At 38.9% G+C, this 18,109-nt stretch overlaps 1 protein-coding gene across 2 annotated transcripts in view; it reads right to left on the bottom strand.

Annotated features, from left to right (window-relative positions):
- The window catches only part of FGD6 (FYVE, RhoGEF and PH domain containing 6), a 106,835-nt gene that overhangs the window by 78,859 nt on the left and 9,867 nt on the right, over positions 1–18,109 (bottom strand). The window lies entirely within an intron of this gene.

The following is an 18,109-nucleotide window of genomic DNA, read 5'->3' as shown; positions in this document are numbered from 1 at the left end:
CAGGGGACACGGGTTTGAGCCCTGGTCCAGGAAAATCCCACATGCCACAGAGCAACTAAGCCCGGGCATCACAACTACCAAGCCTGCACTCTAGAGCCCGTGAGCCACAACTACTGATCCCAATTGCCACAACTACTGAAGCCCACGTGCTCTAGGGTCCATGCTCCACAACAAGAGAAGCCACCGCAATGAGAAGCCTATGCACTGCAACGAAAAGTAGCCCCCACTTGCCACAACTAGAGAAAGCCCGCGTGCAGCAACGAAGACCCAACGCAGCCAAAAAATAAATAAATAAATTTAAAATAAATAAATAAATAAAACCATACATGACAATTCTATTTACCATTTCTCTTCCTCAGGCACTACCCACAAAATAACTGTCTTAAAGGTCTACTCTATACCGCTATGAATCATCAACAACTGCAAAGACCCATATGGAACCCATTTCTTTCTCAGAGTACACTGGGAATACACGTCCATTTTTCCAAGACTGAGAGGCTGCAGACAGCATCAGGAAAGGACATGCGTTTTGTCCTCCACTCTTAGCATCAGTGTATCTTTCCACTAGTTACACTGTTGACCAGCTCCTTGCTTATCTTTAGCTGCCTTGATTGGAAAAAAAAATCACAACATTTCTATCAGACTTGTTACCCAATCTTCTAATGCCAGAGTCAGAGAATACGGAAGGGAAGTAAAAATAAACATGCATTCAAGAAGGGAAGTAAAAATAAACATGCATTCAAGAAGTGAGATAAACAGATTCACTTCTAACAGGGTCACAAACATTTCATCATAGTTTCATACACTTCTAGAAGTAGATGCTAGAAATGCTCTGCTTTGGAGCAAAACTGCCTGTTTGAATCTTAGCTCAGCCACTTACTAGCTAAGTGAAACTGACTCTTAACCTCACTATGCCTTCATTTCCTCATCCATAAAATGGGGATAATCATAATGCCTACCTGACAGGGCTTTATGAGGATTAAATGAATTAATACAAATAATGCTCTAACAATGCCTGAGACATAGAAAGCTCACTTGTCGTGTGTACTCTTTCTCCTCATATATATATATTTAGGGGGTCATCTCTAATATTAAAAAAAAAAATTAGTATTCTAGACACTTAAAAGTCTAGACCTGTAGCAAAAAGGACAGCAGAGAGAAGCTTCTGCATTATCAGTCATGTGAAACAGCTCATCACCAGCGCACACGTCTGAGTAAAGAACTCCTCCAGTGCACACGTCTGAGTAAAGAACTCCTGCAGTGAGATCATGTGAGCTGGGCTTCCATGTTTAATTTCACTGCTTCTTTGTGGTAGCTTACTACCTGTACAGTTAAGATCCAAAGCGCAGAATAATAATGGTTTCACGCCTATCACAATACAGTCTCCTGTTTATAAAAGAATTTCCATCACCAACATAAATGACTTAAAGGTATCCTGCTAGGTCTCAAAATACTTTTTAAAGAATCTTTCTAAAAGCTAGCTTTGGACTTCCCAGGTGGTCCAGTGGTTAAGACTCTGCGCTTCCACTGCTGGAGGCATGGGTTTGATCCCTGGTCGGGGAACTAAGATCCCGCATGCCACGCGGCCAAATAAATAAATAAATAGCTTCATCCCTCTTTGGTACATAATGATCACAATGATGACAACCTCAAAGACCAAACAGGCTGAAATGGCCTATGAATGACATAAGAAGCAAGTGTCACTTATGGAATGAAGTTGCTGATTTCTTTGCTAATATGAACTTCACTTTGCAATGTAAAGCCAAGTACCTGTACAGACTTTCATATGGGACAAAATAGCAGAAAGAGTCTAGTAGACAGCCCTTCAAAACACTGATCCTCTGCTCTGAGCCATTAGCTAAAAGCACAAAAAAAGAAGAGAGGAGGGAAGTAAGGAGGAATTAAGATACCAGGAAAGCGGGGAAGAGGAGAAAAATAAGGAGCAGGTTAGAAAGACAAAGTGTCATCCGCTCTTCCATCTGTGATGTGTGTTACCCTGGCCATTTACTGAGCTCCTGGTGGGTTAGGCTTGGTTTTAGGTACTGAGGTGACAGGCAAGAAGGAAGACACTGTTCCTGCCAAGGGGGAAATAGGACTGACAGCCTCTGCCTTTCTCACATACCTCCAAGATAACAATAGCCTCCTAGGGACAGAGATGAACTACCCCTAAACTTTCCATTTATCCTAAAACTTTCCATATTAAAAAGCAAACAAACAAACAAAACCCTTTTCTCTCAATTGGAATGCAGGGGGACAATGAGAGGGAAAGGAGGGAGCATTTTACTTCTCACTTTATGTACATTTGACTTTTTTTTTTAAAGGATTCTATATAACTTTTATAATTAAAAAATAATAATATGTAAAGGATTGAAAACCCCCATTCTCCCTTCTCCAAGCTTACTTACCTGAATTATTTCAAGCATTCCTCATAAACAGTATTTTTTTTTTAATACTTAGGAAGGAAAGGTCAAAGGCAAGAGAAAGGATGGACTGGAGACAGTCATCCTCATCTGGACCTCCACCAAAATGCAAAAAAAAATCAGACCATGCTGACATGTGGATTACGGCAATGATTTTTGGTGTGTTTCCTGTAGACAGCTTATAAATGAACACACTTCTAACCTTCTATAGTGTCTAGTGTTTCCCTATCAGGGAAAAAGATAAGTTCCCTGTAAGGCAAACCCAGGGAAGAATGTTTTTACCTTAGCATCAGGTAAGTATAGTGAAATGGAGGCTTCTATAAACTCCAACACCTCTGTTCACAGTCAGATTTTACTCATAGATCCACCCCACAGAGCTTTTCCATTAGTGGAAAGGCCAGCAGAAATATTTACTGGGGCCAAAATTTCAATGAGTAGGCAGAGAAGACATTAATTTGTTGAGTTATAGAAGAGCCTAAAAAATACTTTGTTTCTTAACAGTGAAAGGGCTCAATATGAATTAAAGTGGCTTAGAATTCCTACCATCGAGGGCCAATCTAATGAAGCCACATTCCAGAAAATGGCTAAGATCTCATTTTAGCCTACAGTATGAAAGCATCAAGTTATTCAAGTAACTGGGTATAAAAACATACTTAAAGTCATTTTACCATCAAAAAACCTCTTGAACCTATTAGAGCTGATGTATTTTCTTACTTTTATAGAATTTAAATTTTGTCCTACAAAAAGATTTCATGCATTTTTATTAAGATGAAAACCCATTTCTTTGATAGTCATAGAAAACTTTAATCCTCTAGATCTTTATTTTACATTCTTCACTAAAACCTTCATATCAGTTTTCATTTTAAGAGTTCTTTTTATACTCCCTCAAATATGGTTCCCAGCACACAGTCAACGTGCATTAAGTACCTGTTAACTAGAAACAGTATGTAATACATTGAGGAAAGATGTAATCTATTAAATAGCTTTCACAGGTTATCTGTGCAAATCCATAAGCATATTTTACCTAGCTTCTTAACAGCTAAGACATGGGATTTTACCTGTTACAGAGTGAGAATTCTAAAAGATAAAGGTAAGGAGTTTTCTTAAGTTAATACTTTTCTAAAAGATTTCATAACTTTCTTAGGTAAGACTCTTACATCTTTCCCATCTGGATACCCAACTAGTCCATACTGGGATTCATAACACACTTTATTTGGAGACAGTGGAGCAAAGAGTCTGAAATAATATATTCCAGCAGACAGATGTTCAAATCCTGAGACAATTTTATGAATAATTCACCTTATAAGGGAAAACATCCTTTCTGTAGCTAAACCATTTGAGCATTTCCCCATATATATCAAAATAAAAACTGCATCAAAAAATATACAAATTGGGGCTTCCCTGGTGGCGCAGTGGTTGAGAATCTGCCTGCTAATGCAGGGGACACGGGTTCGAGCCCTGGTCTGGGAGGATCCCACATGCCGCGGAGCAACTAGGCCCTTGGGCCACAACTACTAAGCCAACGCGTCTGGAGCCTGTGCTCCGCAACAAGAGAGGCCGCGATGGTGAGAGGCCCCCGCACCGCAATGAAGAGTGGCCCCCGCTTGCCACAACTAGAGAAAGCCCTCGCACAGAAACGAAGACCCAACATAGCAAAAATAAATAAATAAAATTAAAAAACAAAAAGTTCAACCCAATTTAAAAAAAAATATATATATATACACAAATCAATTTTCACTGCAAAGTAAAGGAGCTGTTACAGTGGAGGACTATTGGACTGAATGTCAATATTATGACATGGTATGAGTGTGTTTCGTGTTTGGTAATTGCAATCACTGCTGCTTTTGTTGTGGTCATCCATTTACAATCCTTGGTGTCAGTTTATTTATCTCTTGTAAAATAAAATACAGTGTGTGTAAATAAATAAATAAATAAAAATTTAAAAAACAAAGAAAACAACAGCAAAGATCAATAAAAATAAATAAATAAATAAAAACCTTATTTTCTAGCAAATATGGATGCCTTACATTCTGCCTCTGATTTTTTAGGCCAGAAAGACTGTGGGTTTTATCTTTTTTTATTTTTTTAGGATTTTATCCTTTACATAATGCAGACTTTAGCCAGCACTCAAGCTAAAGTTGAAGAATGTGTAACCACTTCCAAGTATTGACTGGCCTTCAGAACCTGCTGCCTTTGGATAATTTTTGTAAGTTTGTGTGTGCATTTTTCTTTAAATTATATTTGCTATCTGTGGCATAGCTGGGTCTGGGTCTGGTAGGAACTACTTAACCAGGTAATAAGCAAAAGTCTTTATCCTTTTACTTGTGACCTATCTGAGTTTTAAAATTTTAAGTAAATTTTGTGTGGACAGCTCTCAAAAAAAATAAAAAAATAAAAAGCTGCATCAGGCCCTTTACAAGGCTTTTGATTTTGGGATATCTTAGTACATTTCTGCTACCTCCAAAGGTACCTACAGACTGCCCAGATATTTTTACTTTCAGTTTTACATGTAAGACACAGGGACAGTTCTTTCATCTAAGAAGAGTTTTATAAAACTTTGATTTTTTTAGTGATACAATTGTCTGTGTTTTCTGAATAGCATATGAAGATCTTAAGATCTGTACTACTTAAGAAATTGTTAAAAACTGCTTTTGATTGACGTGGGAATTTAGACCCCATGGCTTCTTTCTGCAGGTTTGATAAAAGGACTAGTGGAATGAGAGTTGGAATGTTTCCTGTGTCACCAATCCATCACATGGAAGGGTGCTCACTACGTAATTAATAAAGACAGATGCATGTGAGGCCTTTTAACTCCACTTCTCTTCTCCAGGGAAGCTTTGTTTTAGTGAACAGCAGTAATTCTCCAAATCAGTGTAATTGCTTTCCAAAATTAACAGGTGTTTCCTGTGCATTCTGGAAGCCTGGTTTACTCAAAATGCAGCTGGATTCTGACCTCAGGCAAGTAAAAGCAATATATAACCTGACAACTATTTACTCAGATGTGACCACCTATGGTCACCTGGCTTGTGCCAGGAATGTGCTGGGGCCAAGGATACAAATGTGCTTATAATCTCTTACACTATTTATTCTTATATTTCATGTACCTCATGTTTCCTCTTTTGGAGGGCGCAGTAAGAGTAAGGTTAATAAAGCCCTGGTAGAAGGATAAGTTAGTGTTGTGCAATCATTGAACAAGGAAAGGTGTGCCTTGTACTGCTTAGTATACAGTCAATACAGTAAATGTTAGCTATTACTTTTATAATGCTACAAACAGGACATGCCAGGCAATATGCTATGTAAGGGAGTGGCAACACAAGTATCCACAAATTCACTTGCTCATTCAGTCCTTCAATAAACATTTACTATGTGCCTACTGTATGCCAAGCACTGTTCTAGACACTGGGGATAAAGCAATGTAACAAAATTAAGTGCCTCTCATATGGAGAAAAGGGAACCCTCCTACACTGTTGGTAGGAATGTAAATTGGCACAGCCACTATGGAGAATAGTATGGAGGTTCCTTAAAAAACTAAAAATGGGGCTTCCCTGGTGGTGCAGTGGTTGAGAGTCCGCCTGCCGATGCGGGGGACGCGGGTTCGTGCCCCGGTCCGGAAAGATCCCACATGCCGCGGAGGGGCTGGGCCCATGAGCCATGGCTGCTGAGCCTGCGCGTCCGGAGCCTGTGCTCTGCAACGGGAGAGGCCACAACAGCGAGAGGCCCGCGTACAGCAAAAAGAAAAAAAAAAAACAAACTAAAAATAGAGTCACCATATGATGCAGAAATCCTACTCCTGGGGATATATCCAGAGAAAACCATAATTTGAAAAGATACATGCACCCCAATGTTCACAGCAGCACTATTTACAATAGCCAAGACATGAAAGCAAACTAAGTACCCATCAACAAACAAGTGGATAAAGAAGATGTGGTGTGTGTGTGTGTATATATATATACACACACACACACACACACGCACACGCACACACACAATGGAATATTACTCAACCATAAAAAAGAATGAAATAATGCCACTTGCAGAAACATGGACGGACCTAGAGATTATCATACTAAGTGAAGTAAGTTAGACAAAGACAAATGTCATATGATATCATTTATATGTGGAATCTAAAAAAATATACAAATAAACTTATTTCCAAAACACAAATAGACTCACAGACATAGAAAACAAACTTATGGTTACCACTGGGGAAATGGGACTGGGGGGTAGGGAGGGCTAAATTAGGAATTTGGGATTAACAGACACACTACTATATATAAAAGAGATAAACAACAAGGATTTACTGTATAGCACAGGGAACTATATTCAATATCTTGTAATAACCTATAATGGAAAAGAATCTGAAAAAATATATATATTTAAATGAATCACTTTGCTGTATACCTGAAACTAATAAAACATTGTAAATCAACTATACTTCAATTAAAAAAAACTAAGTGCCTTTCATTCATGTAGGCCATACTCTAGTAGGTGAGACAGATGAGCAAATAAATAAATAGATATTACTGACAGGAATAGGAAGTACTGGAAAGAAAAATAGAACTGAGTAGACGGATAAGTAGCTAGGTGGAACTAGAGGTATTTTGTTACCTTTCCTACTTTGGAAGAGGAGACCTCCTTGAAAGGTAGCTTTTGAATAAGGTCTACAGGGTTGAGAGATAATCTGTCTGGGGGAAAGGGTATGTCAGGTAGTAGAACAAAACTATGAAAAGGAACAGGGTGTTTAGGAATGTTGGTCAATCTTATATAAATGGGTAAGATCATGAGATTAGAAAGGCCAGACCACAAAAAGTCTTATATACTAAGCTAGGGAGTTTGAATTTTATCATCCAGGGAATAGGCCACCAAATGATGCTTAATTACAAAATAATTCTTTAAAACACAAAACCAGAATTCTCATTAGAAAATGGGCAGAAGAAACAGATTTCACCTTAGAAGAAATACAAATAGCAAATATGCACATGAAAAGATATTTAACAACATTAGCCATTAAGGAAATGCAAATTGCACCATAATGGGATGTCACTACACACCTATCAGAATGGCTACAATAAAAAAGTGACAAACACCAAGTGCTGGTGAGGATACAGAGATACTGGATCACTCACACATTGCTGGTGGGAAAGTAAAACGACATAGCTACTCTGGAAAACAACTTGGCAGCTTCTTAAAAATGAAACATACAGTTACCATATAACCTACAATTGTACCTCTGGGCATTGATCCTAGAGAAATGAAAATATATGTTCTCACAAACACCTTTACATGAATGTCCATTATAGCTTTATTTGTAAGAGCCAAACAGTGGAAATGGCCCTTTAACTGGATGTCCTTTAACTGGAATATTACTCAATAATAGAAAGGAAAGAGCTATTGATGCAATGCAACACCATGGATGAATCTCCAAGGAATTATGCTAAATGAAAAAAGCCAATCCCAAAGGGTTACATATTGTATGATTCTATTATATATAACATTTTTGAAATGAGTATTGATTGCCAAGGATTGGGGAGTGAGGTAGGTGGGAGGTGGGTGTGGTTATAAAAGGGCAACAAGAAGGAGTTTTGTGGTGATGGGATTGTATGGTATCTTGACTGTGATTGTGTATATACAAACCTACACACCTGATAAAATTATATAGAACTAAATACATATACACACACTGAGTATAAGTAAAACTGAGCATATTTAAGTAAGGTCAGTGGATTGTATCTGTTAATATCCTGGTTGTGCTATTTTACTATATAGTTGGGCAAAATGTTCCCAGTAAGGGAATCTTGCTAAAGTATAGCTAGTTTTTCTTACAACTGCATGTGAATCTACAGTTCTATCAATAACAATTTCAATTAAAAAACAGTAAACCAGATTGTAAGTTCCTTGTGGATAGGAAATTAATGTCCTTAATTTCTCTGACTTCTAGTCTGATTCCACCTCACTCCTGCAATTTCCAAATGCTGAGATCAGCCTGAGAGAAGGGAACAATAAGAGGTAACAGTTAACTATTTGGTTTCTGGTTTATCCAAAGGAAAATCAAGATTATCAATTTCTATAAAAGTAAAAACCTATATTTTACTAAAAGTCTCCATATAAATTCTATAAAATGAAATCTAAAAACCCAACTCTCTCTAAAGTCACTGATTAGCCACTTGGGAATAAAATCACTTGAAAATATCCCTCTAGCAGTTAAAATGTCACTATGTCTACATGAGAACCAGACGCCTTTGAAAGCAACTGTCATTAGGTAGGAGTCTCTGGGCATCAGAGTCATGGAAAAGTGGCAGACTGAGGCCATGGGATTTCAGCTGGCTCCTAGAACAAAAGCCTTCAAAGCAGTACCACTCCACTGTCCCTTTTCCATCTTCTGTTTTAGCATAAAACATGGAGAAGAGGAGAGGCAGCAAACATGTGATGTAGAGCAGTGAAACATATATGTATCTACGTTTGTAGACTAAAAATTTGATTTACGTGCCTTTGACAATGAAACATCCTGATGATGAAGCCAATTGTGTAGCTATTTCTGGGTAGATTTTTAATTTGGATTAAATTGAGAGAAAAAAACTTAAAATTCATTAAACATTAGAATTATAGGATATTGAACATGAAATACAGTTTGAGTACCTTCATATACACGTATCTGCCTTTAACAGCCAAGTAGAGGTTTTACCAGGCTTGCTTCAGCGAAGTCTGTTATAAAATAAGCACTGTAATTATTTTATGCCAACACAGCATTGAAATCTCCAGCAGGATGTGCACAAAAGGAATTTAAATGTTTTCTATAATATGATTTATACCATTATTTGCTTAAAATGAAGACTAGCCAGGTTTAGTTGAGCCTAGACAGGATGAACATAGATGCTGAATTAAAAAGTCACAAAGAGGCATCTCAATCAGTTTCCCCTTGGAGGTAGATTCTGCCAGCCTGCAGGTGGAGAGGGTCAGTGATTGTGACCCGTGTCAGCGGTCCCAGCAATGATGTTAGAAAAGCTTTATCTAAGAATTTCTTTCAACCTACAGCCCAGCTGAATGTGCTCTCTTGCCCAGTTTCCAGGTCTTATACTTTCATAACTCAAAAGGCTCCAGAAATCCTACCTCCTCTAATCTTCAACTAGGGAGAGTGTATTATCTATCACCTGCCTCTTTGGGGAAAAAACCCTACCATTCACTTAAATCTAATTTTTCATTAAGATAATAAGGATATTATGTTATCATAAGAGGTATTTCAGCCCTACAAAATTATTTACTTTGGAGAATCCATAAATAGTAATATTAAACTACACTGCTTTAGAGCTCAGAAAGTACTTGACAGAAAATGAAATGAGGAACTGGGATAACAGATAAAAAAGCAAGTATCATGTAAATCAGTGGGGAAATATGAGACATGCATGATTCTTTTCTGTGTCATTGATGTCCACATGCAACTGGTAAATGACAGAAACCATTTTAACTTTTGAATAGTAACCAGTACTAACCTGACCAAATGCAAACATGGCATGATTACTTCCATTTTCAATGACCGAAGTATCTATTTTCTAATGATAAAACCTTTCCAATTCACAAGCTCTTTTTGCATGCTGCTCTGAAACTGCTCATTAAATTCTATACATATCACTGCAGGTGTCCCCGTGTCTTCCCTCTAGACAGTGAACAAATTGGGGACAGTAATATTTTTTCAATCATGGTCCCCTGGGTAGACAGAACTCTATAATATGAACATGTTCTGATTTAAAATCATTATGTCTCAGGATCAGAAGACTTGGTTCCATACTGAGTTTATCTAAATATCAGCTGTGTGCCCCTGGGCAAGTTACTAAACCTCATTAAAGTGTTAGTTTCCTCATCTGTAATAGAAGATAATATCTATCTTATAGGATAATAGGGACTAAATAATTCTTGTGAGAGATCCTAGCATGTCAGAATTACGGAGTAAATAGTAGCTGTTACTATTAAACATGGAATCCATGCTATCTGATGTTAACAGCATTTCTTATCCTTGATATTGTCTGATAAATAAAGTTTCGGTGAAGTGGGGAAAAAACTGCATTGATGGTGAGAATCAGAGAGTTGAAGGGAAGAAATACTCATATACTAAAATATATTAGCAGCATCAGATATTTGTTGGCTGAAAGTTTCCGCTTAGTTTGAACACTCAACCTCCCTGAAATCACCGTTTAAAAAATAGGAGTCATATAATCCTGTGCTCATATGCAGCTGTGCAGCAGCCCTCCTTCCTGATAGAGGGAACAATATCTGTCATAGCAGGAGAAAAAAAGGCAATGGTACAAGCAATCCTGAAACTTTTTGCAACTAAGATCACTTGAGTTTTCTAAATCTTGCTGTCTCTGTAATGCTTCTACAGCAGCGTTAGAAGTGGCATGGTATTTTGAAGCACCAGGTTGGAGCCATGGTTTTGCAATTTCCCATCTCTGTGGTGTGGGGAAAGTCAACAAATCTTGCTGTGCTTGGTCTTATCAGTGAATGAGGAGGTTGGGCTGAATGATTTGTAATGACTCCTTTAGTTTTAAACTTTAACGATTCTATGACTACATTTGACCTAAAGTCACTAAAAGACATACTTTCCAAATTTTTCAAACTATCCCAAAGGCCCTCATTTAAATGTCTTCACCCCAACTTTTGCTAACAAATAAATCATACCTGGACTAGTGAACGATCACATCATTTACCCCTCCCTCCCCTCTCCGGAGTCCTTCCCGCAACCTAACAGAGCGTTAGAGAGGAACTGTGCTTTATTCTCCTGTTTCTAATAGTGGAGCTATTGAAAGAAAAATTAAGTAGGGAAAAAACTACTCATTTAAATTGAAATCTGTTTACTTATGACTGTAGATACATCTAAAGACCAACAGAAAGAGGGGAAAAAACAGTTACCAGTTAATCCTTATTTATTCATTATATCTTCTTTCCTGGATTTGAAATTACAGTTGCCATACAATTCAAATCAGAACTGCCCATCAGATTAAGGGGAAAAAAACAAAACAAAACCACGCTATTCTAAGTTTATTAAAAACCAAGTCTATACTTTAATTCCTAATGTTTCAAGTGATAATAACATATGCCAAAGTATATCAACTGTTATGTTACCAAGAAACTGACTTTAAAAAAATACATGATCTAAGTAAAACGAAGTTTTCAACAGAATCCACAGGAGCTAAAAGAACAAGCAGTTACATTATTTCAAACAGAAAAAGGCTAAATGTGTTTGTTTTCCTTTTATTTTTTATCCAAACATTCAGGGGAAACTGACTTGCTTTGTTCAGTGTTTATTATTTTACCTTTCCTGAAGCAGAAACCAAAACACTTTGATAAACGGGATAGTCTGGTTAACAGACCCTTGAATGTTACAGCTCAGAACCACTAATCCAGTTGCATTTCCATCTTTGCCCCTTTTTCCTGAAGTCACCACCACTAAGCTTCAGTTTCTTTATATATAAAAGGGCAATAACACCTAATACGGCCTTACTCCAATTCACACTTACATGGAACCAGAATGGATGCATGTAAATAAGAAGGGATGAGAAAACTGAATGAAAACTGCAGAACACAGCTGTCCTTTCTGGAAATACTATCACAGTACTTTACTCCACGGATAGTCTATTTTACAGACGCAACTTTTATAGCCCTGGTGATAGGCTGTCTTTGCCTGATGTCAAAACTACTTGCAAATACTCTTTTCCCTCCACAGATCCACAATTACCAGACCCAGACCAAACCACCAAAGTAGTTTTTCCATACCACCCAGAAGAAATTTGGCAGTTCCATTCTTGAACTTAACTTTTAAACTCAGTCTTTAATAAAAAGGTCAGCACTGCTTTGTAGCTTCCCACACCCAAAAGTACCATGACTCGACCTTCTCTTTGTACCTAATATAGTTTCAATAAAGTATTAAAATAAACAGGCTCATATAAACATGGCTATTTTTGAAATAAAGGGCTTTCCCTAAATACCAAATTAATCTATGCAACTCCAGGAAAAGATGATGCATTTAAAAGAAATATCTGGGAGAACACAGAAAGCTTACCAAAGTATCATACAAGCACAGGCATTACTTATGAATACCTGAAATATGAATATACTCATCCCCTTATGTCTGAACAGGAGCCTGCATCTGGAATTCCCCTGAACCACCTGGAGGACTGGTGAGCCAAAGGTCATCTTCTCCACCTCTTCATCCTGTTCCCTCCTCCCTTAATATTTTCCTCATCAACACATTAACCTTTTCCTCTTTGGATACACCAGCATTTAAGAGTCATAAAAATGATTTATTTAACTTTATTGTTCTGTTTTAATGCTATTGTCCCAGTCTCACTTCCTGTTACTTCCCATTGCGTTTTTCATATACTAACGATGCTCTTGTGGGCTGGCTGGGAACCCAACTCCTACTCTGGTTATTTCTACTGCAAAAATTCATTAGGTACCAAACATCCGACTAATATGATTAATCCATTCACAGACTGATGGATTGTCTGATTATCTTTATCTATCAGGGCCTTACAGGAAATAAAAATGCTTAGGAAAAGAATGAAGGCCCTCTTTGTCATCCTTCCCACATCTGCCCTTTCCCAAAAAGTTCATGTTGGGAACATTTCTCCAGAAAACAGGTCAGAATCTCATTTTGCAAAGCAATTTCTATCTCACTGATATAATTCTTTTTCAAGATTAAATCAAAGCCTTTATTAAGCATACCTCCTTCAAACCACCTGCATTTAAACCTATACCCGTCTCCCAACTTGCGAACTGTTAGGGCTTTGTGTGTGTCATTGTCACCTGGAGGGTCAGATCCAGCTGGACCGCGCAATGCTGATGCTGAAAAGCCACGCCAAGATACACCACACTGGACAGACCTCCATGGTCCTGTGCCCCAGCTCTACCTCCTTGTTCAGTGTTTTCATTTTTGAAAATCACTGATATAATTTTTTTTTTTTTGCGGTACGCAGGCCTCTCACCGTTGTGGCCTCTCCCATCGTGAAGCACAAGCTCCGGATGCACAGGCTCAGTGGCCATGGCTCACGGGCCCAGCCGCTCCACAGCATGTGGGATCCTCCCGAACCAGCCACGAACCCGTGTCCCCTGCATCGGCAGGCGGATTCTCAACCACTGCGCCACCAGGGAAGCCCCACTGATATAACTTTTAATTGCAATTTTGTGAAAACAAAATGAGAAACTTGGCTAAATTTTTAAAATACATATTTGATTTTTACTATTCAAAATTTAATAAAAACCTAGCAATGGAAAAACAATCATTTATCTCAAAAAATAATGCCACCTTTTTTCCCCCAAATGTGCAAATGTAAGCTATCTCAAAACAATATATTTTTACCAAGGAAGACAGGATGCATGTGTGTTTGTGTGTGTGTGTGTGTGTGTGTGTGTGTGTGTACACACAATCACAAGGTAGGATGTTTGTTTTTCCATCTCTGGCTAAAAATATGCACTCTAAAAGTATAAAGTGACATTCTATCACTTAAAAACATATATATTTGATAAAATATCACTTAATCTGTTTTGGCAAGAATGAGACCAAAGTAATATAGTTGGACAAAATACTGCACTTTAACTAATTCCTAATATGTATTTAAAAGGAAAAAAGAAAAGCTTTACTGCCAAGAAATAAAATCCGCAGTTTCAAATGTAGGGTAAGTATGTAAACAAATAGATTTGCCAAACCTGTGTGGCTATGGTTCCAACACAAGAAACACAGAGTTAAAGAGCCATACAAATGTTTGATATTTCCTGAGCTGATGCTGAAAATAACTTACAGGAAAGGGCTGCTGTTGAGACACATGAGTCCCAACCCTCACCTTCTAACCGAGCTTAATCTCCCTGGTGCTATGACAACCATGGAAATGCTCGTTAGCGTTATTAATTTATACTTTAATCATTATATTAAAACCCAACAATACCACTAGATGGTAAATGCAACCCAAGAGATAGCTTCTAGACTGGGTCTGAAGATTTATGACACAAATGCCATAATGGGATTTGAGACTTGAAATACCATTCGGCAGCTCTTTAAGCCCAGTTTTGTGTTTAAAATAGGGAGAAAACAAACAATGAAGCTGCTCTTACCCAGGTTAGAAAATGACCTCCTAAATGCCAAATCCAATCATGTCCATTTTATAAGTCTTAGGTCAAGTATCACCATCTGTGAAGTCATGCACCCTGTGCGGGATATAACTCAGACAAAGCTTGGATTACCAAAACCATGTGTCCTATAACTGAGCCACCTCACTGGGCAGAAACTCCTAGGGAGTAGCACCCCCTTCCACCTTTGAATGCACAGTGCTTGACACATGGTCAGCCTTGTGCAGTAAACAAACTGAGGACTTGCTACATTACCCAGGAAAACCCAATTACCACGCATTTTCTTCGAAGTGCTTGTAATAAGAACAAACTAAAACAACAGAGGAAAACTCTGGAATGTTTCCAGGGAAAATTTTTCTTGGTTATAGAATCAAGAAATCGGCTACACTTTTAAGAGGAAAATTCCAATGTCTGGGCACGAATAGTTTGTGATTTGTCCCTAACTCTTTAGTATCAGAGGCCCAAACTTGAGGAACTTCCTTACGGAAATCACACTTCTTAAATAATAGTAGTAAATGAGCACTCATCACCTGCATGCCAGTGAGAGAAAAAGGCCCACTGTCTGAGAGTTGTTTTAGATTTATCATGTCTGAAACATATCAAGGAAGAGGGTAACTATACCCCAAACGCACTGGAATACTCCAAAGTGGCTCACAATCTTACTTCAGACAAAATTGCTTCTGAGAACCCAGAGCAATGGCCCAATGATGACCTATCTGGGAATACCTAAAGCTATGTTTCTTTGGCTTCACCCTCCTTCCCCTTGAGATTTGGCCGTTCAGCCTTCCTAGTGCCACTCCTTACCATCCAGGCCCCCTCCCCCAGTTTCTTCCACTCAGGAGAAAGGAGACTGGGGAGGGTGAAAGGGGAGGGATAGGAATAATAAAGAAGAAAAGAGGGAAAGCAAATCCACTGCAGCCTAATTCCCAACCACCCAGCCCTTCCCTTCTCCTTATCACTCGCAGTGCCTTCAGTGCCTTACAGTCTTTCTCACCGCAAGCCCAGCCCCCAATTTCCTCATTTTTCCTTAGTCACCTCACCCTTTCCACAAACCCTGTAGCCTCAGAAGCAGCAGATTTGCTCCACTGACATCCCGGTGCTCAACTCCACCCTGGCCAACTCTCCTGCATCAGCACAAAGCACAGAGAGGAAGAATTTTCCTGGGAAGAGGGAAGGAGAAGCCAGCACCGTAATGGTCAATATAATTGGGGGACTAAACTGGGAACTTTACCACCATTTCCACAACTGTTTCCTTGGAAAACTCATTCTGAGTTCCAAATTATCACGAGCTTTTAGAACACAATCCTTTTTGGAATTGGGGGCTGCCTGCAATTCTTTCCTGATAAGTTATAAACACGTTGTTATAAATTTGTAAATGTTAAGTAGTTGGATTCATGAAACATCTATACTCTAAAGAAGGTGACCATATGGGCTACCCCAAGCTTGGCAAATGTCTGTTTACTAATCCAGAATCTTCTTGGTTATATATGTAGACTCAGTAAAACTAGTGAGTCTCTGTGAATCAATCCCCTCTGTAGGATCCTTCAAAACCTCTTCCCTGAGGCCTAAGAAACTGTTAAAGACACTCTCTTGATTCACTTCAGCAGAAGAATCTTAAACAGGGTTCATCTGTGTTTTTTCTTATCATTTTAGAAAACTAGGGTGTTGGATTTTGAGTTAATTACTCTAAAACACAGGTCTATATTTTCAACAGGCATAGCCCCAAACAGGATTCCACGTGGATCCACTCAGCTCACCTGAAACGGATGCCCCACTTCTCATTTACCTTATTCTGGGCTGGCCAGGTGTCCTTCTCATGAAGGCTTGAATTTTGCTTTCTCCTTCTATGTGATGTTGTTTTCAAAAGGTACAACCTCCTCCCGGGCAGAGCTGTTAGTATGGCCCTATGACTGAAGGCTTTTGATTCAGCTGGCACATTTTGGGAATCTCAAGCCAGTTTAGGCCTTCCTGCTCCAGGCCTGAACAAAAATCTCCATGGAAAGCAAAATTCAAAAGCAGAGCTCACCCACTCCTCACCAGGCTGCCCTACTTGACAGCTTCAACCTGTCCAAAGCCGCCCTCGGTTTCCTGTGGCCTTGAGAAAGAACCCTCCTTATGAATGCCATCCAGCTGCACTGGCTGGCTGTGAACATTAACCCCTTCCATGCTGGTTCCCCGCACCCAAGCAGCAGTGCCCTAACGGCATAAGAACAAGTTCTAGAAGTTTATTGTGTTAGAGATAACAACAAACCCTTCAGATTAAGCCTGAGGGCCAACAGGAAACTTACACTAAGGGCCAAACCTCCAATTTCAAGGAAAAACTCTATCTTAGCTAAGGATAGTAGTATGTCACAAAGAAGCCAGATTCATTCCTTACATACACAAACACACACAAAATAATACACAAAAACTTGTTAAAAGGAGGGCAGTACCAACAAAATTGTTCCATAGTGAGAAAAGCAGGCATGAAAATAGACTTTTTTTTTTTTAAGTTGGATACTTAACTCCACTCTCCATTGAAATGTTTATGCCAAGGGAGAGGCTTTTGCCTAGGTACTAACATTCAGAGAGTAGGCAGTTGTAAACAGAATGAAGTCAGATATGAGAAAAGGAAGTAAGACAAGGAAGGTAAGTCTTTTATGGGTTAAAGGAGGAAGGGCAGAGAGGATTGAGTAAAGAAAAGTGCTAGGAGACCATCTGAAAGTGAAAACAACAATTTACTTGATGCAATTTTTGCTTAATAATTTGATTTATTCAATTCACCCAATAATCCTTTTTTTTTGAGCCCCTGCTATGTGCCACATGTGTTACTATTTCTACAGAAGTCCTATTTTAAGACCTAAGCACTCAAAGGCTTGAAGTTAGTAACCTAAGAATATGAAGACTTCAAAAAGGGTCTGCGTACTTCGTGTTAAACACAAAACACTTTAAGTACAATGCCAAGGTTCCCTTTGTGACTAGGGAGAGAGAAGGAAGCTGCTCCCACAGTTACCTCCTTTCCCTCTCTTTCACTCATTCTCTCATTTACTCAACCAACATCTACTGATTCCTACTAAGACCCTTGCTTGGCCTTATGCAGGACAAAAAGATATGACCAGAACGCTTAGAGCTTAAAACTGAATACCAATCAGACAATTCTACCATAAATCAGACTGAGGTAAAGGATACCACAGCATAATTGGGAAGTCAGAATAGGAAATAAACACTTCCCACTAAGTAAGTGTAGAAGCTTCATGATGCAAAGGGTTGCTGAGCAGGACCATCAAGAATGTGCAAGGTTTCAAAAACAAACAAACAAACAAAAAATCACATGGAAGGGCTTCCCTGGTGGCGCAGTGGTTGAGAGTCCGCCTGCCGATGCAAGGGACACGGGTTCGTGCCCCGGTCTGGGAAGATCCCACATGCCGCGGAGCGGCTGGGCCCGTGAGCCATGGCCGCTGAGCCTGCGCGTCTGGAGCCTGTGCTCCACAACGGGAGAGCCACAGGTTTCAGTTAAGACAGATGAAGTAGGTACACCAGAGGTAGGAAGTACACATATAAAAGTGAGAAAGGACAGTAATTATGTTTTTCCTGCA

This window comes from Phocoena sinus, chromosome 10, assembly GCF_008692025.1.
Source record: "Phocoena sinus isolate mPhoSin1 chromosome 10, mPhoSin1.pri, whole genome shotgun sequence".
Classification (NCBI taxonomy): Eukaryota; Metazoa; Chordata; class Mammalia; order Artiodactyla; family Phocoenidae; genus Phocoena; species Phocoena sinus.
This window is presented reverse-complemented; position numbering and strand designations above follow the sequence as displayed.